Genomic DNA, 12,574 nt, shown 5'->3' with positions numbered 1-12,574 from the left:
GCTTTGATATCAGGCAGCGGGAGAAAGCAAAAAGGATTTTAGAAGTGCTAGTGAAAGTTTGACTTGGTGTCAACATACTATTAATAGAAACCCTTATTTTGAAGAGCCTGTTGGTGAGGACTTAAAGGATAGTATCAAAAAATCTGACTACAAACTAGAGGAAAGAGGATCTTTGTTATGTCGTCAGAAAGTTTAGTAACACTGTTCCTACAGTCATGTGGAAAGTTCAAAATAAGCTCAAGCATGGGGTGAACTACCTGAGTTTCCAGAAAGTACTGAGTGTCTCCTAGCTGCTTCTTCCTTGCTGCTTACACTAAATGGCAAAAAGGAGAGAGATAGCTGAAAGAAGGACTATTGAACAAAAGGGGTAACAGGGGATGGTTTGGGGAATTCTCTGTCTCTCCAGATAACATAATATGCTAAAATTTAGAAATGGACTATAAGCACTTCTCTCCAAGAACCACTCTGTAAGGGAGCCTTCCTGGGAGCAAGATGAGTTCACAGGGTGACACCCCACTGCAGAGCTCGGCGTCAGCACTGGCTAAGCCCCAGGTGGTTGTGGCTCCTTATTCACGTCAAAACTGTCTGTGAATGTCCTGAATTTTACCTTCAAATTTGTTCCTCTAATTATACAGAATCCTATGGGGATGGTTGTTAGTATTATCCCACTATATATGAATATGTCCAGGAATTTTTGAATCATCTTACAAATCACTTCATAGGTTTGGAAACTGAAACTGAATGATTTGCAGAGACAGTGAATGGCTGTGTTACAATAGATGATGTTTTGCAAGAACACAGGGAAGTCATGTATCAACAGATCATGCCTATCTCAAATCCTCTTACATGGGAGCTAGCAATTGGCAACTTCCAGAGAGTGGCAGTTTCCACCAATTGCTACTTTAAAGATACCAGAATTAATATGAAGTTAAGGAACAAGCTGCAAAAAGAATGAAGTGACTTGAAAATGATTCCATGCATTTGTACTCTTCCTGAAAGAACTTTACCTTAAGGGAGGTCAAGGGAACAAATGGACCAGGTTATGAGAGCAGGTCTTCTTCAGGAGTTGTTAGATGTCCTTTTTTCTAACTCTCTGGACAACAACTTAATTTGTGCAATACTGTTGAAGTTGACAGGGTCAGTTTGGAAGACATTGGAAGGAAAAAGAAAAGACTGGTATCTGAGAAATTATTCAGAGAATTGAAAATGTCATCCTAGTTGCAAATGGCCAGAGATATAAATCAGATGCTCATGAAACTTGCAGAACTCTGGCCATGCAACCTCAACAGAGAAGCAGCACCTGAAGGTAAGACTATGTTATGAATGAAGCAATATTCTACACATCTGATGGCACTCCTTTCCCTGCAGTTCATCCAGATTATCAAGAGAAATATTGAGAATTACTTGAAAGAGATGACTTTCTTCCAGGTTGTGAAGAAAATGGAACAGATTTATCAGGAGCTGGTGATCCACACTTGGATGATACTGATGATGAGATGGACTCAGAGATCGAAGAAACTTATGAAAAGCTTGGCTTGGCACCAGAGCATAAGCAAAAACAGTAAAGCTAAATTTCAGCGTATCAGTTTCATAAAGCTATTTAGCTTATGGTGATTTAACAGAACACAGGAAAGCGAGAACATGTGTTACTCTTATACCAAGTCAAGGATACTGAGTTATGTTGCTGATGCACACAACTTTAATTTTGTTTCACAGTATCTCCCAAAATAACCTTTATTACCTCCCCCTGAAAAAGAGGATTCTAAACAAAAATAAAATGCAGGTCATGGTCAGGAAAACATATATGAATGGAAAACCCTTTGTTAAGACAGTAGAAATATCAAAGTGGTGCCTCAGAGGACATCACAAAATGCAGTCAGACAATCTCACTAAAAAGACCCACTCATATCAAATAAAGAGTTCTAAGTAGCTAGTGAATATTTGTAAAGACTGTAGGCTGTCAAATTTCATTTTAAAAACACAAGCAATTCTGATTTTTTCACAATTATACAACTTAGGAATTTTTCATACAACAGAAAAGACACAAGATACAGCCTCTGTTGCCTCAGGTTCATACCCCTGCCCCTCCCTTGAATGGAAACCTATTACTCTTATCTAAGTTTCATGAGGAAGCTGCATTGAGAAAAATACAAAAACTGATTAGAACCAACTAGGCCCAAGACTGCAGAGGATTTAACTTCCAGGCGACCTTGAGCCTTATTACATGCTCATTGTAATATATTAGCATGCTAAATGACACACCCACCAGCACCAGGACAGTTGACAATTGCCATGACAACACCCAATACTCCCACACAAGGAGTGAAAAGGAGTTGCATCAGTGTCTCTAACAACATCCCTGTTAAGTCATGAATACTCCTCCTGCTCTTTCCAATCTCCACCCACCCAACCCTGAACAGACCCCAGCTGTGCCCCTTCACTTTGACCCTCCTATATATTTGGTGTCTGCCACCGAATTGGGTTGAGAAGCTGATCTGTGAGCTGGGTTACCACTTTGCCAGTCTTTGGCCATTGACTAAAGCTTGTGCTGCTCCAGTCTCAGCATCTGTCTCATTATTAGATGCATGAATCTGATTGGAAAAAGAACCTCCTGGCCAAGGCAAAGGGTCCTGGCTCCAGCTAAGACCCAGGCACAGGTCCAGTCAACCAATTCAGTAACAAACTGGAGGGAAAAGCAAGAGGGTGCCAGGCTGGAAAGCCCTTCCCAACCAGTGGAAGGGCTCTCAAGCCCTGGGGTTGGCAGGAAAGTCACAGAGGTTCAAAGATTGGGCTGGGCAGAAACCTGGGGTTGAGGCACAGATGACTCTAGGGCCTGGTGGCCATCACTGACATGAGACCCCGATGCCAGGGGAAAGGACTCAGGGCCCCACAGGAGCACACAGAGATGCAGTCCAGCCAGCAGCTGGGGGAGTCCCCCGGCCTCAGTCTACCCTGCAAAAACAGGACCAGCCCATGGCGCCCAATTTGCCCAGGTTGCTGCAAGCCTGTGCTCAAGGGTCCTGATTACCCACCTTTGAGGGAAAAAATGAGATCAGGAAAGGGTGGCACCAAAGTGGCCACCAACCAGGTAACAAACTGTAGGCTCAGGAAAGATGCCTCTGTTGCCAATGAACCAGGTTGGATTACTGTGGTCCCTGGCATTGCAGTCCAGGGCTGTGAGGAGGATTCTAGGTGCAGAAGTCCCAAGGTGGGAGCACACTGAGCATTCTGGGTACTGTAGTACCAAGATGAGCAGAAATAGCAAGGATTCTGGGTACTGTAGTCCCAGGATGGGGGGGTGGCGGCGAAAGTGGGAACATACCAAAGGTTCTGGGTGCTGTAGTCCCAGATTGGGCCAAGGTGGGGAGCGGGTAACATACTGAGACCAGTGCATACTGTAGCCCCAGGATGGGGACACACCAAGGATTCTGGGTACTGTAGTCCCAGGCCACACAAGGGATTCTGGGTTCTATGGTCTGAACCCCTCCAGGCACTTTGGTCGCTCTCCCTGTTCCCCATCTGTTGTGCTGACAAGCAGGACTCCCCACTCCTTTCTCCTGCATGCTTTTCCCACAGAGAATGAAGGCTGTGCAAGGCTGACCCTGTGGGAGGCCTAGTGGGGTGAAGCACTTGCAGGCCTCAGGCCCAGTATTTCTGCTGGGTCTAGGGGAAGAAACTATAAAAGCACAGGGAAAGGCGATGATGGGGTGTGGTGCTGCCAAGGACCCCAGGTCTGGGTGCCACCTGGTTTATTACCTCTCTTAGCAAGCTAAGAGGTTGTGAGGCAGAAGGCCCTTTTGTCAACCCCATGGATGTAGAGAATTGAAACATCCCAAAGGGCTCTCTATCTATGCTGCCCAGGGAGCTGTTGAATTGCCCGGCAGCATAGTCAGCTTAGTAACTGGCAATAGGGTCTTGACAGGCCCAGGCTGGCCTGAGCTGGAGGACCATGAATGCTTGCCCAGATGGTCAGAGGTCAAGAGCTGTTCTGCCTGACTTGACTATCCCTTGATGCCCACTCACATGGGACAAAAGATCCAGCCAGTTCCAGGAGAGGCCCATCAGCACACACGAAGGGAGCACCTGGGGGCTGGCATGTCCCTCCACCCAGTCCTGTGTACATCCACACTTGTCTGGATGCCAATGCTGTGCTGGAACCTGGGGCTGTGCAGGCAGAGTGGGGACAGCAATGCCTTGCCGAGGTGAGAGAGCAGAGGAAGACACTGTGTGACTTCTGAGGCCCCACAATCCTCAACTGAGGTTGAGTTGGATTTGAAACAGTCAGTGACAAGAACAAATATTTCATTCTTCTCTCAGAGCCCAGGACAGGGGAGCAGAAAAACAGTGGTAGAGTCAACTCCCTGACTCATGGGCTAATCCTGCCCATCCTGGAGGCCTCAGAGAGATGGAGAGGAAAGAGGAGGAAGTGGGCCAGTGAGGCTTAAACTGAATTTTTCTAACCCTAATGCTCTAAACCTACACCCTCACCTGTACCCTAATCACCTAATCTATAACCCTATACCCTAAACTCAGGCCCCTAGACCCTTGGCCCTGACCTGTAAACTCGAAACTCTGACCCTTACTTCATCCTGATCCTCCAATCCTGACTCTACAAACCCTACAATAACCCTAAATGCTGACACTGACCCTGACCCAGGACTAAACACTAGCCTTAGTCTAGCCCTGACTCATGCCCATGCCTTACCCTAACCCTAACTTTAACCCAAGTCCCTTAACCATAACAGGTTTAAAAAAAAAAAAAGGGATCGTTCGCTATAAGCAAGTGTCTACACCAGAAATCCAGGTTTCTCAACATATTAAAACCAAGCAATGTAACATACCACAGTAACTATGTGACATAAAAACACATGGTTATATTGATATAGAAGAAACTTTAAACAAAATACAGTGCTGTTTCATGTTCATAAACATTCAAGAAAGTAAAAGGAAATTTGTTCAACATGATAAAATGTATTATGAAAAACCCATAGCAAACTTCATGCTCAATGTTGAAGAACTGAAAGGTTTACTCCTGAAATCAAGAATAAGGCCATGATGCTGGCTTTCCCCACTGTTACTCAGTATTGCACTGGAATATCTGCACTGAGCAATAAGGAAAGAAGGAAGATGCAACCACATGTGAAAGGAAAAAGTAAAACTGCTTCTATTCAAAGACACAATTCACATCATCTTATATATAGACTCTCCTAAAGAATCAACTAAAGGTTATTTGAGCTGCTAAACTAATTCAGCAAAAGAGTAGAACAAAATATCAATCAACAAAAATCAACTTTATTTTAGACACTGGCAATGAATATTCTGTAAAATATTTTAAGAAAACAATTCCCTACAGACTTGTGGTTACCGGGGGGGGGGGGGGTAGAGGGTGGGAAGGGATAGACTGGGATTTCAAAATTGTAGAATAGATAAACAAGATTACACTGTATAGCACAGGGAAACATACACAAAATGTTATGATAAATCACAGAGAAAAAAATGTGACAATGAGTGTGTATATGTCCATGAATGACTGAAAAATTGTGCTGAACACTGGAATTTGACACAACACTGTAAAATGATTATGAATCAATAAAAAATGTAAAAAAAAGAAAAGAAAAAAGAAAACAATTCCCTTTTAAATAATTTCAACATTAATACAATACTTTGGAGCAGGTTTAATAAGGATGCGAGACTGGTACACTGAAAATCATAAAGCATTGGTGAAAGAAATGCTAAGTAAATATGCAGACATCCCATGGTGGTGGAAGCACTTAATCTTATTAAGATGGCCAGGATGGCAACAGTACATGATGCAACTGACAGATTCAATGTGATTCCTGTGAAAAATCCCAAGGCCTAAGGGAAGAAATACACAAGCCTATCCTACCTTATATATGGAATTACAAGGGATTCCAAAGTCCCAAAGCAATCTTGAAAAAGAAAATCAAAGTTGGAGGCTCATATTTCCCAATTTCAAATCTTAGCACAAAGCAACAGTAAATAAAGCAATGTGATACTGGCACAAATATATACTTATAGATGTATGGAACTGAATGGTGAGCCCAGAAATAAACCCATACATCTAGGATCACCTGATTTTTGACAACAGTGGGCAATATTAAACTGGGAAAAAATAATGTTTTCAACAAATGGTGCTGGGCAACTTGCTACCCAAGTGTATAGGAATAAAATTGGGTCCTTACTTCACACCGCACACAAAACTAACTCAAGATAGATTAAAAAGCTTAAATTTAAAAAGAAAAAATATTACAGTCAACCCTCCTTATCTGCAAGTTCCACATCCATGGAATCAACCAACTTCAGATAGGAGGGGAAAAAAATATTTTTGAGAAAGTTACATACAGAAAAACTTGAATTTGCTGCATGCCAGTAACTATTTCACATTACTTTTTTTAACTATTTGCATATCATTTACATTGTATTAGGTATTATAACTGATCTAAAAATGAAGTTGTGCTTAGATTATTTGCAAATACTGCACCATTTTATATAAAGGACTTGAGCAATGGAACCAATACCTCACAGGGAAGGACAGCTGTAGAAACTGTCAAAGAAAAAAAATGGGGATAAATCATCTTACCTTGGATTTCACAATTTCCTTAGATCTGATACCAAAACACAAGCAATGAAAGAAAAAAAATAAATTGCATTTCCTCAAAATTAACATTTGTGTGCATAAAAGATACTATCCAGAAAGTGAAAAGACAGCCCACAAAATCAAAGAAAATATCTGCACATTATATATCTGAAAAGGCTCTTTATCAAGAATATACCAAGAACTTTTACAACTTACAAACAAAAAGACAAACAGGCCAATTTTTAAAACAGAAAAAGAACTTGAATAGACCCTTCTCCAGACAAGACATACAGTCAACAAGCACATGACAATATCATTAGTCATGATGGAAATGCAAATTAGTACAATGCCATACCCCTTCAAACACTAGAATGCCTACACTCAAAAAACTAAATAAAAACAACAAATATTGGCAAACCTGTAGAGAAACTGAAACTCTTAAACATTATTTGTGGAATTGGGAAATGGCACAGACTATATGGACAACAGTTTGTCATTTCCTCAAAAAGATTAAAATACAGTTACCTTATGGTTCAACAACCTCACTCCTAGGTATAGACATCAAAGCATTAAAAAGAGGTGTTCAAAAAAACTGTACATGAACATTCATAGCAGAAATATTCACAATGGCAGACAAGGTAAAACAACTGAAATATTCATCACAGGCTGAATAGATAAACAAATGAGGTATGTCCATAAATGGCCCTATGATCCTGCCAGATAAAGGAATAAAGTAAAATGGTGCAATCACTGTGGAAAACAACATGGCAATTCCTCAGAATCTTACACATGGGGTTAACATGTGATCCCATCAATTCCACTTTGGGGTATATGTTCAAAACACTGAAATCAGGGGCTGGAACAGACATGGGTACACCCATATTCACAACAGCATTACTCACAATAGCAAAAGGTGCAAGCAACTCAAGTGTCCAACAGATGAATGAGTAAACTAAATGTGGTATATACACAATGGGACACTACACAGCCTTAACAACTAAGGAATTATGACACATGCTACAACATGGATAAATCTTGCTGTCACTATACTACGTGAAATAAATGAGACACAGAAGGACAAATGTTATATGATTCCACTTATACAAGGTATCCAGAGAAGCCAAACTCAGAGAGACAAAGCATATCATTGCCAGGGGCTGAGGGGAGTTAGCGTTAATGGATACAGAGTGTCACTTGGGGAAAATGAGTAAATTCTGGAAACGGATGGTGAGAATATTTGTATAACAATGTAAATGTAGTTCATGCCATAGTACTGTGTATTTAAAATGGTTTAAATAGTAAATGTTATGTGATGCATTTTTAATCGCAATGGGAAAAAAATGAATGAAGCACTGATGAATCACGTTACAAGTTGGATGAACACTGAAAACACTCTAAGTGTAAGAAGTCAGAGGCCCAGGCTGTACTATCTCATGCACTATAAATCCATTAAGGTTTTGAAAATGAGGGAAATTATCATAATGCTTTCAGAAAAAGGAAACTGGATCAGAATGGAAAAAGATATTTCCGTAACTTCGGGCAACGGTGAAGGTTGAAGTGGGCTTGTGGGTGGGATTACAAGGTGGAACCATTAAATTTCTTCATTTGGGGTTTATGTGCTGGTTCCTTGAGAGAATATCCCAATTTTGGTAAAACCTACTGGAGTATTTTATGTCATGTGGCAAATGTGAGTACTATATAATGCTATTTAAAGTATTTTATATGGCACTTTATAAGAAACTTTATTAGAAACTAAATTACTTTTGAAAACAACCATGGCAACACCACGCCAAAAAAGCAGAGAAGACATCAGATTTCCTTACAGAGGCCCACCCTTAACGAGATCTAGTTCACCCAAAGTGCTGATGCTCATCGCCCTTGTAGGAGTCCACAGGTAATTTAGAGGTACTGTGGAAGATTAGGAGCCACTGTGTTTTAGGTACTGTGGATGACCTGGATGGAGTCCAAACAGGGTGACTTCTGATTTCTAGTTTTCCACATCAAACCATCAAAAAACTTTTAGAACTAATAAATCACTTCAGTAAAGCCACAAGGTACAAAATCAATACGTAAAAACCAGTTGTCTTTCTATACATTAATAATGAAACATCAGAAAGAGACTTTTTTAAAATCCCATTTACAATTACATCCAAAAAAATACCTAGGAATAAATTGAATCAAGGCTGTGAAAGACCTGCACACTGAAAATTCTAAGACACTGAGGAAAGAAACTGAACATGTGAAGGAAAAGCCGGGCTGTGCTAACAAGATAACTCACAAATCTAAGTATCAGAATACTGAGCTGAGTTTTGCTGGACTAACTCATAAATCTAAGTTAATTAGTGTTGGTTTGCTGATTCCCTGTTCATGTTTTTTTTGCTACCCAGCTGGGTTTTCAAAGAGATATATCTGGCTTTGGAATGTTGGTTTGCTGCCTCCCTGCCTCCGCTTTTGTGATAACGATGTTGCTAAAGCTGTTCCATGCCTATTGGCCGACTACCCCAAGCTTGTATTTAACCCTATAAAACCTCATGCGCGTGTCTTGGAGGTGCTCAGAGCTTCGCAGCAGAAGCCCCTCTGTGCCCGCTGGCATAATACATCTGAGTACTCCAACCCTCCGAGTGGTACTTGCTTCTTGGCTGGCCTGTTGTTTCCATAACATTTCTGGAGGCCCCAGCAAGATACAACCACGCCGGCCCCTTGAGCCACTGGAATGGTGGCTCCGGCCAACCGGGGAATGGGACTCCAGCAGCGAACGAGGTGGCACCGCCCAACGGTATTCCAGGTTCTTCGTGACGGCAACTCGGCCCCCCAGGTGGCTGGGCTACAACCAGAGCCAGACTCCATGGAGGGACAGACAGACTCACCAGGTGGCCATCCAGACAAGGTAGGATCCCCCGGGAGGAATCAGGTCCTGTCCCAGTGGACGGAAGAGGAGGCTGATCCCCTCCTACAGGAAACAGAATATTGGTCTTGGTAGGAGGACTGTTGTTAACCTTTGTGTGTGTGTGTATGAGCGGCCTGTGAAGCATGCAATCAGGCTCGAGTTTGTAGCTCCACGGCATTCTGCTACAGAGTTCAAGTGAGTCCCAACCTGTGGTTCCGTAGTGACCTCATATGGCTCAGGGCGGTATCGGTCCCTCAGGGTCCCGATCGGAGTCAGCAGCTTATACTGACCCGCCAAAGCTAAGAGGCACCTTTGTCCCCATGAGCGGGGAGCAGCCAGGTGGATGTAACGAAAACCCTCCCTTGTCTTGTCTGTGACACCAGCACATGGTGGCTACAGTGGGAGAGAAAAGGACATAGACAGCCAATGAGTCAACGCCCCTGTGCCCTCGGAGGCTAGGATGCTATTTCTTTGAAAAAGTCTCCTACCTGATTCTGTCACAGAGCACCCGAGACTTATTGTTCCCCTACTGAACTGACCCAAGTAGTGCCCCGTTTGCCTAGCCTCAGACCCCCAGGACTCGAGTTTAGAAGACAAATTCCTTCAGGACTGGGCTTATCCGGCCTTGGAGGTCCCTTTTCTAGTCCATTTGTTTTACCATCTGCTGTCAGTCCCATGCCCTTGATACGGCAGTTCAGGATATAAAGAGGATTTAATGAAGAAAGCCCCTGGAACTGCTTGAGCCCTTGAGCTCCAGAGACATCAGCTGTGACTGGAACCTAGTCTCCCTGACCAAATTAGACTTCAAACAACTCATAGACCCAGCAAAAGAGCAGTCTCTCTGGGAACTCTCGTGTTTTGAGGAGTGAAGAAGGAAAAGATATAAAGTCTACCTTCCCAAACATCTAAAGCAACAGATCTATTATCCTTAAACATCTAAAAAGAATGGGAGGCTCTAAGTCAAAACCCACCACTCTAGACTGCATGATTAAGAATTTCAAAAAGGGGTTCTCAGGAGACTATGGAATTCGAATGACCCCTGGCAGGCTCCGCACTTTGTGTGAGCTTTAATGGCTGGCCTTTGGAATCAGGTGGCCCTCAGGAGGAACTCTGGACCTAGCAACAGTGTGAGCAGTCTATCAAATAATCACTGGAACCCCAGGCCACCCAGATCAATATCCTTACATTGACTCCTGGCTGAATATCACCCAGACTCTATCCCATGGATTTGGTTCTGCTCAAATAGACCTGGACAATGCAAGATATTAGCAGCTCAGCCGGTCCAGGCCAAAAAGACAGACAGAAAAAAGCCTATTTTCCAGGGAGACGCAGAAGATGAGATGTGCCTACCCCCTCCGTATGCCCCCAGGGCACAGACACCTCCAGTCCCACTGGAGACAACACCACCCTCTATGCCACCACCTCCCCAACCTGAGGACCCAGAGGCAGAGCCCAGCCCCCAGCCTGAGCCAGTAGAAAGGAGACTCTGCTCAGCACAAGCCAGGAAGCCAGCACCACCGGCCCTCCAAATGCCACTGCGGGAGACACAAGGGCCACAGCAAGTTGGGGAAGGCAGGACTGTTCAGCCCTGGCACCCCATACTCTACTACCAACCCTTTAGCACCACAGACCTTCTCAATTGGCGCCATCATACTCCTTCATACTCTGAAAAGCCACAGGCTATGATTGACCTTGTAGAGTCTATCTTCCATTCTCACCGGCCCACCTGGGAAGATGTCCACCAGCTGCTTCTGACTCTTTTCAATACAGAGGAGAGGAGACGCATTCTCACTGAAGCACGAAAATGGCTGCAGGGCTAAGCCCCTGGGGACAAAATGGATGTTGAGGGGTGGGCCATGACACATGCCCCTGACACCAGACCAGATTGGGACTTTAACACCCAAGAAGGAAGAGAAGCACTGTGTGAGTACTGGGACGTCATCCTACAAGGGCTAAGAGTGGGAGCCAAGAAGCCAACTAACATGTCTAAAACGACCACGGTGACCCAGAGGCCAGACGAGACCCCCCACTGACTTCTATGAGAGACAATGTGAAGCATTCTGAGTCTACACTCCTTTTGATCCTGAAGCCCAAGAAAACCAGCGGATGGTCAACGCTGCCTTCGTAGACCAATCATACCCAGATATACACCTGAAACTCCTAAAACTGGATGGATTCGCCAGGATGAATGCTACACAGCTGCTGGAAGTAGCAAAGTTTTTGTAAACCGAGAATGGGAAGCCCAGTGAGAGGCAGACCAGCGAATGAAGCAGAAAGCCACACTCCTTGTAGCAGCCCTGAGGAAAAAAGCTTCAGCCAGAATTCTGCACCACCCCGGAAGAGGGAACCCCAACCATGGATGCCCCTGGGCCAAGACTAGTGCGCATACTGCCGGGAGACAGGACACTGGAAAAACGAGTGCCCAAACAGAAATGATGGAAGGAGAGCACCCCTCAAAAGGCCTACTTATCAGCTGGAGCCACCAGCCAGTAATCACATCAGACTGGCTGGGGTCAACTCAGAATAGGAGAGACCAGGCTTCCTGCCCCTAGGCCCCTGGGAGTCCAAGGTCAATATGTTTATAGGGGGCCAACCAATGACTTTTATGGTAGACACAGGAGCAGAATATTCTGTGGTGACCCAACCTGTAGCCCCCCTGACCAAGAAAAAAGAGACTATTATTGGGCCTACTGGGGACTCAACTGCCCGTCATTTCTGCCAACCACGATCCTGTCAAGTAGGGGGCCATCTAGTGACACATGAATTTTTATATTTGCCTGAATGCCCAATACCATTGTTTGGAAGAGACCTTCTATCTAAATTGGGGGCACAAATAACCTTCATCCCCGGGAAACAGGCACACCTGACCCTACAGGGAGTGTCTATGATTCTAGCCATCTCAGTTCCCCGAGAAGAGTGGCATCTGTATGAGAGCAGAGAACTCCAGAAAAATCCTAGCAAACTCCTGGAAGAGTTTCCGTTAGTCTGGGCTGAAAATGGACTGCCAAGCTTGGCACATAATCAGGCAGCACTGATGATTGACCTCAAACCTGGAGCCAGCCCAGTCAGACAGAAGCAATATCCCATGC

General features: G+C 44.0%; 1 pseudogene; it reads left to right on the top strand.

Annotated features, from left to right (window-relative positions):
• Nucleotides 1-492: 492 nt before the first annotated feature.
• On the top strand, nucleotides 493-1,565 carry LOC102536112 (polyadenylate-binding protein-interacting protein 1 pseudogene; annotated as a pseudogene).
• The last annotated feature ends 11,009 nt before the right edge of the window (nucleotides 1,566-12,574 follow it).

This window comes from Vicugna pacos, chromosome 5 (assembly GCF_048564905.1).
Source record: "Vicugna pacos chromosome 5, VicPac4, whole genome shotgun sequence".
NCBI classification, from domain to species: Eukaryota; Metazoa; Chordata; class Mammalia; order Artiodactyla; family Camelidae; genus Vicugna; species Vicugna pacos.
Note: the sequence above shows the minus strand (reverse complement) of the source record. Positions and strands in the feature narration are given on the sequence as shown.